This window comes from Nicotiana sylvestris, chromosome 3 (assembly GCF_000393655.2).
Source record: "Nicotiana sylvestris chromosome 3, ASM39365v2, whole genome shotgun sequence".
Taxonomy (NCBI): Eukaryota; Viridiplantae; Streptophyta; class Magnoliopsida; order Solanales; family Solanaceae; genus Nicotiana; species Nicotiana sylvestris.
The window spans coordinates 188,179,340-188,196,322 of record NC_091059.1 but is presented as its reverse complement, the minus strand read 5'-3'; positions in this window follow the sequence as shown (position 1 = coordinate 188,196,322).

Below are 16,983 nucleotides of genomic sequence, written 5' to 3'. Positions count from 1 at the left end.
TAACGTTCAGAAGCAAGAACTTTGAAATCAGAAAACGTTAAAGGCAAACACGGTTTCGTTCTAATGTCAAAGAATTCAGGTGTAAATTTCGCAACAGTAGATTCGTTCAAATAATTCAAGAAAAAGTATGTTAAGGCTAAGCTTTTCTTTCATTTGGCATGATCTCGTCAATACATTCATATCCCAGAATTTACGTATATTTTGCTAGTCTCGCAAATTGCGTATATTTTTCTAGTGTTGTAAGTTATAATGTTCTCCTTATCGGGACTTCATATTCAGTTGAGTATTTCCTTCTTCCAGTCAAGAGAGCAGAGAAGTTTATATATATAGTATTAAAAGTATTTTTATTATATTATTAAAAGTATGTCATTACCATCGAGCTATAATCGATGGTAGGCCCCTATTGGGCAACCTCTGATCAGATGGTAAGTTATATGACGATCCTACTGTGGCCGAGCGTATATGAGTGAGCCCAGTTGGTCGATAAATAGCCTAGTATGGCCGAGCACATATGAGCGAGTCTACTACGGCAGAGCAGATATATATGTATACCGAGCATTATAGGTCCGGACAACTATTTTACTCACTATATTGAGAGAATTGAGTCAGTATTAGCAGATGAGCATATCTTCAGATTTTCTTTGACTCCCAATTGTTCTTAGTTATTATATTATCAGTTCAGTTTCAGCTTCAGTATATTGCCTTACATACTCGGTACATTATTTCATACTGACGTCCCTTTCTGGGGGTGCTGCATTTCATGCATACAGGTTCAGATAGATAGACGTGTAGACCTCCTCAGTAGGTGTTGCCCGAGTTCAGTTTTATCGGTAAGCTCCCTTCTTTTGGAGTTGCCGGGTCTAGCAGTGTGGTGTATATCTTATGTATATATGTAGATAGGTTATGGGGAGGTCAGGCCCCTGTTCTGATCGTAGTACATCTATCAGTAGAGGCTTGTAGATAAATTATGTCAGTTAGTACAATATGTTGGGATTATAGGCCCTGTATGTATATTTTGTTGGCTTGTCAGCTGTAGTAATTATGACGGCCTTGCCGACCCAACTTTATGTTGACGGTTAGTCAGCATTAGTCTCTATTTAGTTTGATATTTTGCATCGCACATTATCTTGTAATGTGGCCCATGGTCAAAAATATGACATTACATTTTCAGAGTCTCTGAGTCACAAGTGATACGTAAGGATAGTTGAGGCACTGAGTGCCGGTCTCACCCCTAAGGTTGGGGCATGACAAAAGTGGTATCAAAGCAGTTCTGTCCTAGGGAGTCTACAAGCCATGTCTAGTAGGATCTTGTTTATAAATGTGTGGTTCACCACATTATATAAGCAAAAGACTACAGGGCATCTAGGAGTTGGTTACCCTTCTTTCAAATCTAAATCGTGCTGTAGCACTGATTTATGGAAAAATTGAGTTAAACTTACGTGTTGACATTTGCATGCATAGATGGCGATAACTAGGAAGACTACGACTAGTTAGAGGAGGGAACCAGTAGTAGGTGAGGGGAGTACCAGGGTACCCCAATAGATGGGGCCCAATCAGAGTCGCAGGGAGAGACCTCTACCCAGCGATTACCGGCTCCTCCGCCACCTGAGGAGATTCCTAGGGAGACCGCACATCCAGTTCCCCCTCTGCTTCCATCAGATCAGTACTTGAGGAGTGCGGTGCATTTGTTGGCATAGTTGGTAGCTACCCAGCAACAGGCTAGGGCATCCGCTAGTGCAGGACCTTCTGAGGGATCTAGGAGTTCAAGGGTCCGAGAATTTATTGCTTTGAATCCCCCAGAGTTCACGGGGATAGATCAGAGGGAGGACCCACATGATTTTATAGATCAGCTTCATAGGATCTTTCGGGTTATGCATGCCACGAAGAAAGAGGCAGTTGAGTTAGCAGCTTTTCCACTACGAAATATAGCCATCCTTTGGTATGAGGGGCGGGAAAGGTCCAGGGGATGTGACGCACCTCCTGCTATTTGGGAGAATTTTCAGATGCATTCCTTGACTAGTACTTACCACGAGAAATCTGACAGGCCCGACTCGATCAGTTTAGCCCTCAAGTAGGGCAATATGAGTGTTAGAGAATATAGTCTCCGTTTTGACTCATTGGCAAGATATGCATCATCCATAGTTGCTACTATGCGAGATAGAATCCATAGGTTTATAGCGGGGTTGGCCCTAGAGTTGACCGAGGTGTGTGCCACCGCTGTATTACAGGATAGTATGGATATCTCGTGGATTCAGGCATTTGCGCAGAATATAGAGAGCGGTAGGTGTCAACAGCAGAGTATGAAGAGGACTGTGTCAGGGCAACATAAGAGGACAAGATTTGCCAGGTCTCAAGAGCGGTCTCAGGGGAGCTGCATGCCCTAGTACTTCAAATGGCCACCTAGACCTCCGCCACCTCAGCTACAGGGTTACAAGTATGACTGCTATAATCAGTCAGGACCAGGTGAGAGCTCCCAGGCGTCAAGTTTGCAGCAACAATGAGGTTTGAGATAGACAAGGTCATTTCAGCCGCGATGTGCCATTTACGATCAAGGACATTTGGGCCAATGCCGAGCCGATTCTGATACTTGTTATACATGTGGATGTCCACGACATATTATGCGAGATTGCCCAAATAAAGATTCTGGGGGTATGGCGCAACCAGCGAATTCAGTAACAGGATCAGCTATGTCCGTGAATCCTTCACGGGACGAGTCTCAGTCTTCGGCTGGTAGAGGTCGAGGTAGAGGTAGAGGGTCCAGTTCAGGTAGTAACCAGAATTGTATCTATGTGTTAGTAGGTCGACAGGACCAAAAGTCCTCACCAGACATTGTGATAGGTATGTTGACCATTTATTCTCACAATGTTTATGCCTTGATAGACCCAAGATCTACTTTATCATATGTTACCCTATTTGTCGCATGGAAATGTGGCATAGTGCCTGAAATACTAAGTGATCCTTTTGCGGTATCTGCACTGATTGGAGAATCAATTATCACTAGACGCGTTTATCGAGGTTGTACGATAACAATTTGTGGTCGTCAAACCTCAGCCGACCTAGTTGAACTAGAGATGTTGGATTTCGATGCTATCATGGGCATGGACTGGTTGGCAGCTTGTTATGCCACAGTTGATTGTCGAGCAAAGACAGCTAGATTTCATTTTCCGGGTAAGCCAGTCCTAGAATGGGTAGGTAATACAGCGACACCCAGAGGAAGGTTTATTTCCTATCTAAAGGTAAGGAAAATGATCGCAAAAGGGTGCATTTATCATATTGTGCGAGTTAAAGATGCAAATGTTGAGAAACCGACACTTCAGTCTATTCCAGTAGTAAAGGAGTACATGGATATATTTCCAGATGAGCTTCCAGGTATTCCTCTAGAGCGAGAGATTGATTTTGGCATCGATTTGCTTCCGGGAACACAACCAATATCCATCCCTCCGTATAGAATGGCACCTGCCGAATTGAAGGAGTTGAAGGAGTAATTAAAAGATTTACTAGAGAAAGGTTTATCAGACCCAGTACCTCACCTTGGGGTGCATCGGTATTGTTTGTACGAAAAAAGACGGATCCCTAAGGATGTGTATCAACTATAGGCAACTGAACAAGGTAACTATTAAGAATAAGTACCCCTTCCAAGGATAGATGACTTGTTTGATCAGTTGCAGGGAGCTAGATGCTTTTCAAAGATAGATTTGATGTCGGGGTACCACCAGGTCAAAGTTCGGGAGAAAAATATTCCCAAGACCGCCTTTAGGAACCTATATGGCCACTTTGAGTTTCTTGTTATGTCCTTCGGGTTGACGAATGCACCTGCCATATTTATGGACTTGATGAATAGCCTATTCCGACCATATTTGGATCTGTTCGTGATAGTCTTTATTCATGATATTCTGGTTTATTCACGTTCAAAGGATGAGCATATGGATCACCTACGAGCAGTACTCCAAACCCTCCGTGATAATAAATTGTATGCTAAGTTTTCTAAGTGTGAATTCTGGTTAAAATCTGTAGCATTCTTGGGGCACATTATATCCGACGGAGGTAGAAAGGTAGACACTCAGAAGATTGAGGCTGTGAAATCCTGGCCTAGACCTACCACTTCGACAGAGATTCGTAGCTTTCTAGGCTTAGCAGGATATTATAGGAGGTTTGTAGAGGGGTTTTCTTCTCTTTCAGCACCATTAACAAAGCTGACGCAGAAAGCAACTAAGTTTCAGTGGACAGAGGCCTGTGAGCAGAGTTTCCAAGAGCTTAAAAACATATTGACCTCAGCACCAGTTCTAGCACTTCCAGATGGTCTAGATGGTTATTCCATGTATTGTGATGCCTCAGGTATCGGGTTAGGATGTGTCCTGATGCAACATGGGAAAGTAATTGCATATGCTTCAAGGTAGTTAAGGAAGCATGAGTGGAATTATCCGACCCACGACCTCGAGTTAGCTGCGGTTGTCCATGCACTTAAGATGTGGCAGCATTACTTATATGGTGTGCATTTCGATATATTCACAGACCATAAGAGCCTGCAATATATCTTCAAGCAAAAAGAGTTGAATTTGCAACAAAGGCGATGGCTTTAGTTATTGAAAGACTACAATGTTAACATTCTCTACCATCCAGGGAAAGCTAATGTTGTAGCAAATGCTTTAAGTCGCCGATCTACGGGTAGCTTAGCACATGTAGAGTCCGAGAAAAGACAATTAACAAGAGAGATTCATCAATTGGCTTGTTTGGGGGTTCGGTTAGTGGACGCTGGCAATGGAGGAGTTGTACGCCAAAATACTGCAAAATCATCTCTCATAGCTGAAGTAAAGGAGAGGCAATACGAGGATCCAGAGTTAGTCAAGTTGAGAGAGCGAGTTCCACAACAGAAGAAGCTGTTGTTAGAACTCAAAGGAGATGGGGTTCTCAGATACAAGGGTTGTTTGTGTGTTCCAGATGTAGCAGGGCTACGAGACAAGATTATGCTAGAAGCACATTATTCATGGTATTCCATTCACCCTGGGTCGACAAAGATGTATCATGACATTAAGGATGTGTATTGGTGGAACAATATGAAGAAGAACATTGCTGACTATGTCGCTCAATGCCCTAGTTGCCAATAGGTGAAAATAGAGCACTAGAAGCCCGAAGGGCTAATGAAGACTATAGAGACCCCGACATGGAAATGGGAGGCGATTAACATGGACTTTATCATAGGTTTACCTCGTTCCCATCGTAAGTTTGATTACATATGGGTGATAGTCGACAGGCTCACAAAATCAGTTCATTTCCTATCGGTCAGATCTACCTATACAGCATATGATTATGCAAAATTATATATTAAGGAGATAGTGTGACTACACGAAGTACCCGTATCTATTATATTTGACCGTGGGGCCCAGTTTATAGCACATTTTTGGAGGTCATTTCAGAAAGGTCTAGGAACTCAGGCGAATCTCAACACAGCTTTTCATCCACAAATAGATGGACAAGCCGAGTGCACGATTCAGACGCTCGAGGATATGTTGCGAGCATGTGTGCTGGATTTTAAGAGAAGTTGGAATGAACATCTACCTCTTATTGAGTTTTCATATAATAACAGTTACCACTCCAATATCCAGATGGCTCCGTACGAGGCTTTGTATAGGCGCAGGTGCAGATCTCCCATAGGGTGGTTTGATGTTGGAGAATCTGGGTTATATGGTCCAAACCTGGTTCAGTAGGCCATAGAAATAATAAAGCTTATTCGGGACTGTTGACAGCTCAGAGTCGACAGAAGTCATATTCTGACGTGCGGCGACGAGATTTAGAGTACGGGGTTAATGACTGGGTATTCTTAAAGGTGTCACCTATGAAAGGTGTAATGAGTTTTGGCAAGAGAGGCAAGCTTAGCCCACGGTATATTGGGCCTTATAGGATCATTTAGAGAGTGGGCCAAGTAGCTTATAAGTTAGAATTGCCCTCGGAATTGGAGTCTGTCCATCCAGTTTTTCACGTATCTATGTTACGAAAGTGCATTGGTGATCCTACCTAAGTAGTGCCTACGGATGATGTACAAATTACAGAGAACTTATCATACGAGGAAGTTCCGATATCCATCCTAGACCGACAAATCCGCAAGCTGCAAAATAAGGAGGTAGCCTCCGTAAAAGTACTTTGGAGAAGCAACAATGTAGAAGATATGACTTGGGAGGCCGAGGAAAGCATGAAGTCTAGATATCCCTACTTATTTCCTCCTCCAAAAAAGGATTCGACTGAGACATCATAATCATAAGGTACGTGTATAAATTCTTGCGTTGGTTATTGTCGTTGGTCATGAGAGGCCATCGTCGTTATTCATAATTATGGTCCTATGTGTTGTTGGATTATTAAGCTTCTACGAGGAGAATTGGTAGTGGTGTTGTTACAAAGACGACCCTGCCAAGTTATACAGAACATGGGGAATTGAACATTCGGGGACGAATGTCTCTAAGGGGGGAAGGATGTTACGTCTCGCGTTTTCGTACGTTAAAATTTCATTTTCAGTTAATCGACGTAGACTCAGGGATGAGATCATCTTGATGTTAATGTACTTACGTTATTTATGTCAAGCGATAATATCCGATAATTATAAGCTAGTACCATGCGAGGTACCATATGACCACGGTAGTATAATGTATAAAGTATATATGAAGTATTTTAAAAATAAATAGAATTTTAAGTAATTTGTGATAATTTTTAAATTATGCGGGTAATTGATTAATTACCGGGTAACAGGACATTACCAGTTGACTAATAAGCGGACAAAATTTAATTAAATAACCCAAAGCCACATGGCATAAGGCCACAATGGCTAAACAATGACTCATAGGTCATTAAAACCATGTGGCTAAAGCCTTATCCAAATAAGACTTAGTTATGAGACATGTAAGTCTTATCTTAATGGTTAGTTTAAAAAATGCAAAAAAAATTATCTTGTCTTTTGATCAGACAAGCAAGCATTAAATAAAGTCATTTTCATTCATAAGGATTAAGAAGCTTGAAACAACAAACCTTCTATTTAGCCAAAGAGTAGCAACACAGTAACATTTTCTTGAAGCAACAAATCTTATATTTCGCCAAAGAGTAGCAACACAGTAACGTTTAGAAGCAAGAACTTTGAAATCAGAAAACGTTAGAGGCAAACACGATTTCGTTCTAACATCAAAGAATCCAGGTGTAAATTTCACAAAAGCAGATTCATTCAAATAATTCAAGAAAAAGGTATGTTAAGGCTAAGCTCTTCTTTCATTTGACATTCATATCCCGAAATTTACGTATATTTTGCTAGTCTCGCAAATTGCATATATATTTTTTAGTTTTGTAAGTTATAATATTCTCCTTATCGGGACTTCATATTTAGTTGAGTATTTCCTTCTTCCAGTCAAGAGAGCAGAGAAGTTTATATATACATTATTAAAAGTATTTTCATTATCATCGAGCTATAATCGATGGGCAGGCTCCTATTGGGCAACCTCTGATCAGATGGTAAGTTATATGACGATCCTACTGTGGCCGAGCGCATATGAGCGAGCCCAGTTGGTCGAGATACATGGCCTAGTATGGCCGAGCGCAAATGAGCGAGCCTACTATGACAAAGCAGATATATATGTATACCGAGCCTTATAGGGCCGGACAACTATTTTACTCACTATATTGAGAGAATTGAGTTAGTATTAGTAGATGAGCATATCTTCAGATTTTCTTTGACTCCCAATTGTTCTCAGTTATTATATTATCATTTCAGTTTCAGCTTTAGTATATTGCCTTACATACTCGGTACATTATTTCGTACTGACGTCCCTTTCTGGGGGTGCTGCATTTCATGCATACAGGTTCAGACAGATAGATGTGTAGACCTCCTCAGTAGGTGTTGCCCGAGTTCAGTTTTATCAGTAAGCTCCTTTTCTTTTGGAGTTGCAGGGTCTAGCAGTGTGGTGTGTATCTTATGTATATATGTAGATAGGTTATGGGTAGGTCGGTGCCTTGTTCTGATCATAGTACATCTATCAGTAGAGGCTTTTTAGATAAATTATGTCAGTTAGTACAGTATATTGAGCTTGGAGGCCCTGTACATATATTTTGTTGGCTTGTCAGTTGTAGTAATTATGACGGCCTTGTCGGCCTAACTTTATGTTGACGGTTAGTCAGCGTTAGTATCTATTCAGTTTGATATTTTGCATCGCACATTATCTTGCAATGTGGCCCATGGTAAAAAATATGACATTACATGTTCAGAGTCTCTGAGTCACAAGTGATATGTAAGGATAGTTGAGGCACTAAGTGCCGGTCTCACCCCTAGGGTTGGGGTGTGATAGAAAGGGTATTATAGAATAAGGGTATATTTGTCTTTTTAGTATATCTTATCAGTTTATCGATAAATCGATAACCGAAGAGGACAAAATTGAAATCCAAATCGAAATCGATAAGGAAAATTTTAATAGCAAAATCGAAATCGATAAATCGATAAACCGATAACAAATAATCGATTTGATTTATCAATAAACTGATTCGAATGCATACCCCTAGCCGGGAGAAGCATAAACAGCATCTGAGAATGGTTCTTCAAACTTTGAGAGATAGTCAGTTGTATGTTAAGTTTTCGAAGTGTGAGTTCTGGTTGAGTTCGGTTGCATTCTTGGGTCATGTTGTATCAGCAGAGGGTATTCAAGTAGATCTGAAAAATATAGAGACAGTCAAGAACTGGCCCAGACCCACATTAGCTATAGAGATCCGGAGTTTCTTGGGTTTGGCAGGATATTACCATCGGTTTGTGGATGGGTTTTCATCTATTGCAACCCCGATGACTAGGTTGACCCAGAAGGGTGCCCAGTTCAGGTGGTTGAACGAGTGTGAGGCGAGCTTTCAGAAAGTCAAGACAACTTTGACTACGGCACCGGTGTTGGTTTTGCCCACAGGTTCAGGGCCATATACAATTTATTGTGATGCATCTCGTATTGGACTTGGTGCGGTGTTGATGCAGGATAGCAAGGTAATTGCTTATGCTTCATGGCAGTTGAAGATTGATGAGAAGAACTATCCGGTTCATGATTTGGAGTTAGCAGCTATTGTTCACGCATTGAAGATTTGGAGGCACTATCGGTATGGGGTGTCATGTGAGGTGTTCACGAATCATAAGAGTTTGCAATACTTGTTCAAGAAGAAGGAGCTAAATTTGAGGCAGAGAAGGTGGTTGGAGTTATTGAAAGACTATGATATCACCATCTTATATCATCCGGGGAAGGCCAATGTAGTGGCCGATGCTTTGAGTAGGAAGTCAGCTAGTATGGGTAGCCTTGCATATATTCCGGTCGGTGAGATACTGCTTGCTTTGGATGTTCAGTCTTTGGCCAATCAGTTCTTGAAGTTGGATATTTCTGAGCCCAACCGTGTGTTAGCTTACACGATTGTTTGTTCTTCATTATTTGATTGTATCCGAGATCGGTAGTGTGATGATCCTCATTTGTGTATCCATAGGGACACGGTGCAACATGGTGGTGCCAAGCGGGTTACATTAGGAGATGGTAAAGTTTTGAGGCTGGAGGGTCGAGTTTGTGTGCCTAATGTGGATGGGCTTTGAGAGTGATTTTAGAGAAGGCCCATAGCTCTTGGTACTCTATTCATCTGGGAATCGCCAAGATGTATCGGGATTTGCGACAGCATTATTGGTAGAGGTGGATGAAGGCGGATATTGTTGCATATGTGGCTCGGTGTTTGAATTGTCAGCAAGTAAAGTACAAACATTAGAGACCTGGTGGTTTGTTGCAGAAGATCGAGATTCCTGAGTGGAAGTGGGAGTGGATCACTATGGATTTCGTTGTTGGACTTTCACAGACTCAGAAGAAGTTCGACGTCATGTGTGTTATTGTTGATAGGCTGACCAAGTCACTGAATTTCATTCCGATGGAAGTCTCCTATTCTTTTGAGTGGTTGGCGGAGATCTATATCCGAGAGATTGTTCATCTTCATGGTGTGCTCGTATCTATCATTTCAGACCGAGGTATGTAGTTTACCTCACATTTCTGGAGGGCAATTCAGCGAGAGTTGGGCACACGGGTTGAGTTGAGCACAATATTTCATCCTAAGACGGGCGGGCAGTCCGAGCGTACTATTCAGATTCTGGAGGATATGCTCCGAGCCTGTGTCATTGACTTTGGAGGCTCGTGGGATCAGTTCTTGCCTTTACCGGAGTTTGCCTACAACAACAGCTACCAGTCGAGCATCCAGATGGCTCCTTATGAGGCTTTATATGGTAGGCAGTGTCAGTCGCCGGTCGGATGGTTTGAGCCGGGAGAGGCTCGATTGTTGGGTATGGACCTAGTACAGGAGGCCTTGGACAAGGTTAGGATCATTTAGGATAGGCTTCGTACAGCTCAGTCTAGGCAAAAGAGTTATGCCGATCGTAAGGTTCGTGACGTGGCATTCATGGTCGGTGAACGGGTGTTGCTTCGGGTGTCGCCTATGAAGGGCGTGATGAGATTTGGGAAGAGGGGCAAGCTTAGCCCTAGATTCATTGGCCTATTTGAGATTCTTGATCGAGTCAGAGAGGTGGCTTATAGACTTGCATTGCCGTCGAGCTTATCAGCCGTCCATCCAGTGTTTCATGTGTCCATGCTTCGGAAGTATCACGGCGATCCATCCCATATGTTAGACTTCAGCACTGTCTAGTTGGACAAGAACTTGTCATACGGGGAGGAGCCAGTAGCTATTCTAGACCGACAGGTTCATCAGTTGAGATCGAAGAGTTTTCCTTCTGTTCGTGTTTAGTGGAGAGGTCAGCCTATTGAGGTAGTGACCTGGGAGTCCGAGTCCGATATGCCGAGCCGATATCCCCATCTTTTCTCTGACTCAGGTGCTTCTTTCTTATGTCTGTTTGAGGATAAACAGTGGGTCATCACTTGTTTTGGAAATAAATTCTGTGTGCCGAGGCCTTAAAAATCTCTTTTTGTCTCACTCGATTTGAGTGCGCAGTCCGGGCGTGTATCCGAAAAGCCATTATGTGAAAATTTGTGAAAAATGATAAACTTTGCTTTTAAAATGAATTTAAGTTGACTTTCGTCAACATTTTGGGTAAATGTCCTCGGACCCGTGATTTGACGATCTTGGAGGGTCTGTAGGAAAATATGGGACTTGTGCATATGCCCGTAATCGAATTCCGAGGTTCCAAGTTCGAGGACTCAATTTTTGAAGAAAATTATTTAACTGAAATTATAGGAGTTTTCAGAAATTTGAATGTGTTTGAATTTGATGGTATCGGTCCCATATTTTGGTTCCGGAGCCTAGTACAGGTCTTATATGGTATTTAAGTTGAGGCTGTAAAATTTGGTAAGAAACGGACTTGATATGACGTGAATCAGACCATCGGTTGTTAAAAATGGAACTTAAGAGTCCATGAGATTTTTCTTTGATTTTTATGCTAAATTCATAGTTATTGATGTTATTTATCGCAGGAGCAAGTCCTATGATGTTTTTGGACTTGCTTGCATGTTTGGTTTGGATCCCCGAGGGCTCAGGTGAGTTTTGGATAGGCCACAGAGTGTTTTGAACTTAGGAAATTGCTGGTTTGTTGCAGGCCTGCAGGCTTCAATTGTGAAGCCTAGCTTGCAAATGCGAAGCTTTATCTCAAATGCAAAGATGGTCTGGGCAGGCCTTGATCGCAAATGCGACCAATTCATCACAAATGCGAACATGGCCAAAGTCGCAAATGCGACTTATTATTCGCAAATGCGAAGATAGCAAGTCCTAAAAGAGTTCACAATTGCGAACCCTGGTCGCAATTGTGACATCAGAGACCAGTTAACTGGGATTTAGACGCATTTTCATCCATTTTTCAAACCTTCTCAAAACCTAAACACCTTTGGGCGATTTTTCAAAGATAACTACTCTTCCAAATCGATTGTAAGTCATTTCTAACTCGTTTTCTTTAATCTTTAACATCTTTTCACATGATTTCAACTCAAAATAAAGGGTTTTTATGGGGGAAATTGAGTGTTTTGGGTAGAACTTAGTTTTTTTCAAATTTTGGGGATTTGGACCTCGATTTGAGGTTGGATTTCAAAAAAAATTATATATTTGGGTTCGTGGGTGAATGTAATCGGGTTTTGGTTCGAACCTCGGGTTTTGACCATGTGGGCCTGAGGTCGATTTTTGACTTTTTGGGAAAAACTTTAGAAAACCTATTTTCATGCATTAAAATTGATTTATTTAGCATTTATTGATATGGTTAAGTAACTTGTGGCTAGATACGAGCAAATTGGTGGTGGAATCAAGAGGTAAAGCGGTAGTTGAGGCTTGAATTGTGTTCGTGGCATCGAGGTAAGTGTTTAGTCTAACCTTAGCTTGAGGGATTAGGAGTCGTGTCTTATTTGCTACATGTTAGTTGTTGAGTACGACGTATAGGCATGGTGACGAGTATCTATACGTTGGTGTCAAGCATGCCCGTGAGTCTTATACTATGAATAATGTGACTCCGTTTTGTATTGTTCATGCTTTATATGATGATTTCTATTGTTGAACAATGTTTGTGGAAGTATTATTGGTAATTGATCATTGTAGAGTGTTGGCTCAAGTTGAGAAATGAGTTGTGAAGAAATTGTGGTTAAGAGAAAAGGTTTATATATTTGTCTCCCTTGCCTGGATGTTTTTGTTTTTTATATTATCTCTCTTGCCAGGATTTATTTGAAATATTGTTGATTTCCCTTGCTCAAATTGCTTTGTGATTGTTGATTGCGTGAGGAAGAGTGTAAAGCATGAAGGGTGATGCCGTGTATGTTTTCTTTGAGAGTGTTAACGCATGAAGGGTGATATTGTGCCGATATTGTAAGGTAAAAGCACGAAGGGTGATGTCGTGCCGCATGATGTACCATTCCGTGCCATGATATAAGTGATAATGCACAATGTATCATTCTGTGCCATGATTATGTGAGGTAAAAGCATGAAGGGTGATGCTGTGCCAATTTTATTGATTTTATGGTGAGGACGAGAGTAAAAGCACGAAGGCTGATGCCGTGCACTTGTCTTTTATTTCTGATTCTTGTTGATAATTGAACTTTGGTGTTCCTTATATTTATCTGCTGTTCTTCTATTATTACGTGATGTTCCCCGTAGCATGCTTCCCCCTCTTATCCTTAACTCTACATTTCTGCCTTTATTTTTCCGCTGTATATGATTTAACTGCACAGGTTTATTTGGTAACCCTGTCCTAGCCTCGTCACTACTTCGCCGAGGTTAGGCTAGACCCTTACCAGCACATGGGGTCGGTTGTGCTGATACTACACTCTGCACTGTGTGTAGATCCCGGTGCTGCAGCTTTTGGACCGTAGTGAGGGTGCTGTCTTTAGTCCATTTAGGCAACTCGAGGTAGTCCTGCAGGCGTCCGTAGTCCCTAGCGTCTCCTTCTATCTTTTTATACTGTTTGTCCTATGTATTTCTGAAACAACTTGTATTTACCTTTTGGACCCTTATTTGTAGTGCTCTTAGACCGTCTGTAAAATTGTGACACCAGATCTGGGTAGCTTTCTAGTTTATGGAATTGTATTGGTATTAATATTAAACTGTTACATTTTGTTTCTTCCGCTTATTCAATTCTGCTATTTTTATGATGTTTGTTCACCATTGTTAAAGGATTAAAATATAAGAAAAAGGTTAAGAAATTGGAATAATTGGCTTGCCTAGCTTTCATTAGTAGGCGCCATCACGACCCCCGAGGGTGGGAAATTCGGGTCGTGACACATCTGTTAGTAAGCTGCTGAATCACATGAATAACATACGTGAGGAAATATACCCAAAAGACATATATACATATACATGCGGAATACGGTAGGGCGAGCCGACAAGGCTACCATAGACGACTATATATGCAAAACTAGAAGTCAATAATGCCACATACTATCCAACTATACACGACTGTTTACCGACCTTTAATAGAGTGTACAACTGTATAAAGGATGGGATTGGCCCCCTTCATACCATATGTATATATATATATATATATATATATATATATATATATATATATATCTCATACCAAAACCCAAGAGTAGCTCCGGATCAAATGGAGCACACCAACCTCTTGCTGAGCAAGGATCCTAAGAAGAGGGACCGTCAGCCTCTCTACCTGCACCTACGGGCATGAAACGTAGGCACCAGGGAATAGGGGCGTCAGTATGAATAATGTACCAAATATGTAAGGCATGAAAATCAGTACATAAAAAACATAAAAGAAACATGGGGTAAAGGATTCCACCTATAAGTCTAAATAGCTTTGTGAATCATGAAACATTTATAATGTCATGAATGTGCGTATAAATGCATAGGTATATGTGTACATAACATAATCAAGCCTTTTAGGGTATCCCATCTTATCATCTCGACCTCTGTGGGTGAAATTATCAACGCATACCAATTGATCAGATGGTGGTGCGTATATAACGCCGCTCACTAGCTAGCCGAACTAGTGGGGCCATAACCTTTCCTCATACTCCATATACATACATATATATATATACATACATATATATATATATACATATATATATGTGTGTGTGTGTGTGTATACATACATACATATATGTATATATATATACGTATATACACACACACACATGTATATAACGTCATCTGGTCATAGGTCAATGTGCATGTATAAATGAATGCAATGCATAATGAAGTAAGTCAATAATATCTCTCGGGATGTCATAAGATCATTATGCCTTTGATTAATATCATGAAATAAACTTTATCAACTTACGTATTTTCTGAGACCCATGAATAGACGATAGAATAATATGACACATAGGGAATCAAGAACATAGGAACCCTTAGTACTTCTAAGAATAGCGTCATTTGTGAAAGTTGTGCATTTGCTCGTTTCATTTGTATCCTATGGATTATGCCAAAAGGAAAAAAGGGATAGACTTAACATACCTTTGTTTCTTGGATAGAGATAGCTCACGAGCTCCCCTATGCTCTACGAATGATAATCTACATTGTATAAATGGTTTGGATCACAATCGAATCAATAAACCAAGAATCAGATTCACTATGACACTTTATCGAACACTTAGGGTGCATAAGATTCCTATCATCCTACAATGGCAATTCAACACTACTAGATCTTCTCCTATACTCACAACACAACCACCATCATAAACAACTATACTTCACAATTTTCAGCCATAGGATACCTTAAGAGACCATTCAAAACTATTCAGCAACTATAACACTTCATCAATAACCAAACTATGATCTAAATGACCTCAAATACATAGAGAAGAGTATGATATTACCTTGAATAACAAGGATAACAGCACATATACATATTTATAACTATATTTCCATCCCTTAAACACAACCAACTCCTCCTCAAATACACAACACAGACCTTTATTTCTACCTCTACGAAAATTTAAATTGGATTTCTCCAAGTTGGAGATAACCTTATCTAGAAGGATTGTTGAATTCTTACCTTAATTATTTGAAGAAAAAGGATAGGATGAGTTGGAGATAACCTTCCCAACACCTTGACAAACAAAACCTCCAAACCAAGAGAAAAATTGAAAGATAACTGCCTTAAAGAGGGTTGTCCATACGGTGCTATTGTAAGGAGATTCAAATTGACTAAGATGGTGTTTATAGGAGTTGTATACGTACAACAGCTCCTAAAATGGCTTTCTTCCCTTTTAAGATTTGATATATATCACTTTGTATGTATCACTTTGGACTAAGGGCCTTGGAAGAGGCAACATTTGTATTTACTTGGTACTAGATATTTTACAATAAATACATATACACACATAAGCACCTCAACATTTCTCTACTAATTATAGGACCTATATTATGCTAATCATGTGTATTATTCATATTTAAATGCTAGCATATGTTATTTTAACATCATAACCAATCCTCTTTTTACTATAGGGTATAACATCGACGTAGTACTGCAGGGTATAACAATATCCCCCATTTGGAACATTCGTCCTCGAATGTTGATGATGCGCTTATCACTTCCATAATCTAAAGCCCTTACGAATACTTAAATAGTGTCCTTGTTATTTAGGCAACTATTTGGTGAACAAATCTAAAGGCTAGGGCATCCCTCCCTTTAGGCCTCTCGAATGTTAATCTCCTAAAGATTAGTAGAAATTTCGGTAGAGTCTCCTCTGTAACTGCACTACTTACTACCAACCTACCACACAACAAACAAACTAATACAAAGCCACACAAGGCCACACTCATCAATAACAACAATGACATTAACAAACATAAGAATCCAGTAACATATACACACCAAAAGGATGCGACATCTTAGTCTTATCCTCTTCTAGAAGCGGAAACAAGTGGGGATGCCTAGACTTCATGTCTTCTTCAGCTTCCCAATTCATCTCTTTCACGTTATTGTTTCTCCAAAGTACTTTAACCAAAGCTACGTCTTTAGTTCTCAATCCCCAACCTGTGTATCTAGTATAGCAATGGGATATTCTTCGTATAATAACTACTCTATGACCTGAACATCGCCAACTGACACGACTCTAGAAGGATATCCGATACACTTGTGGAGCATAGATACATGAAAGACTAGATGTACGGACTCCAAGTCAGAAGGCAAGTCTAACTCATATGCTACCTTACCTACCTTGCATATGATCTTATATGGTCCAATGTACCAAGGGCTAAGTTTTCCCTTCTTACCGAACCTCATAACGCCTTTCATTGGTGATACCTTTAAGAATACCTAGTCGTCAACCTGAAACTCCAAGTCTCGTTGTCGATTATCCACATAAGACTTCTGACGGCTTTGAGTTGATAATAGCCTTTCTTGTATGAGCTTAATATTCTCAATTGCCTATTGTACCAACTCTGGTCCTACTAACTTAGTTTCCCCAACATCGAACCATCCGATATGCGACCTACACTTCCGTCTGTAAAGGGCTTCGTATGGATCCATCTGAATACTATAATGATAGCTATTATTATACGCGAACC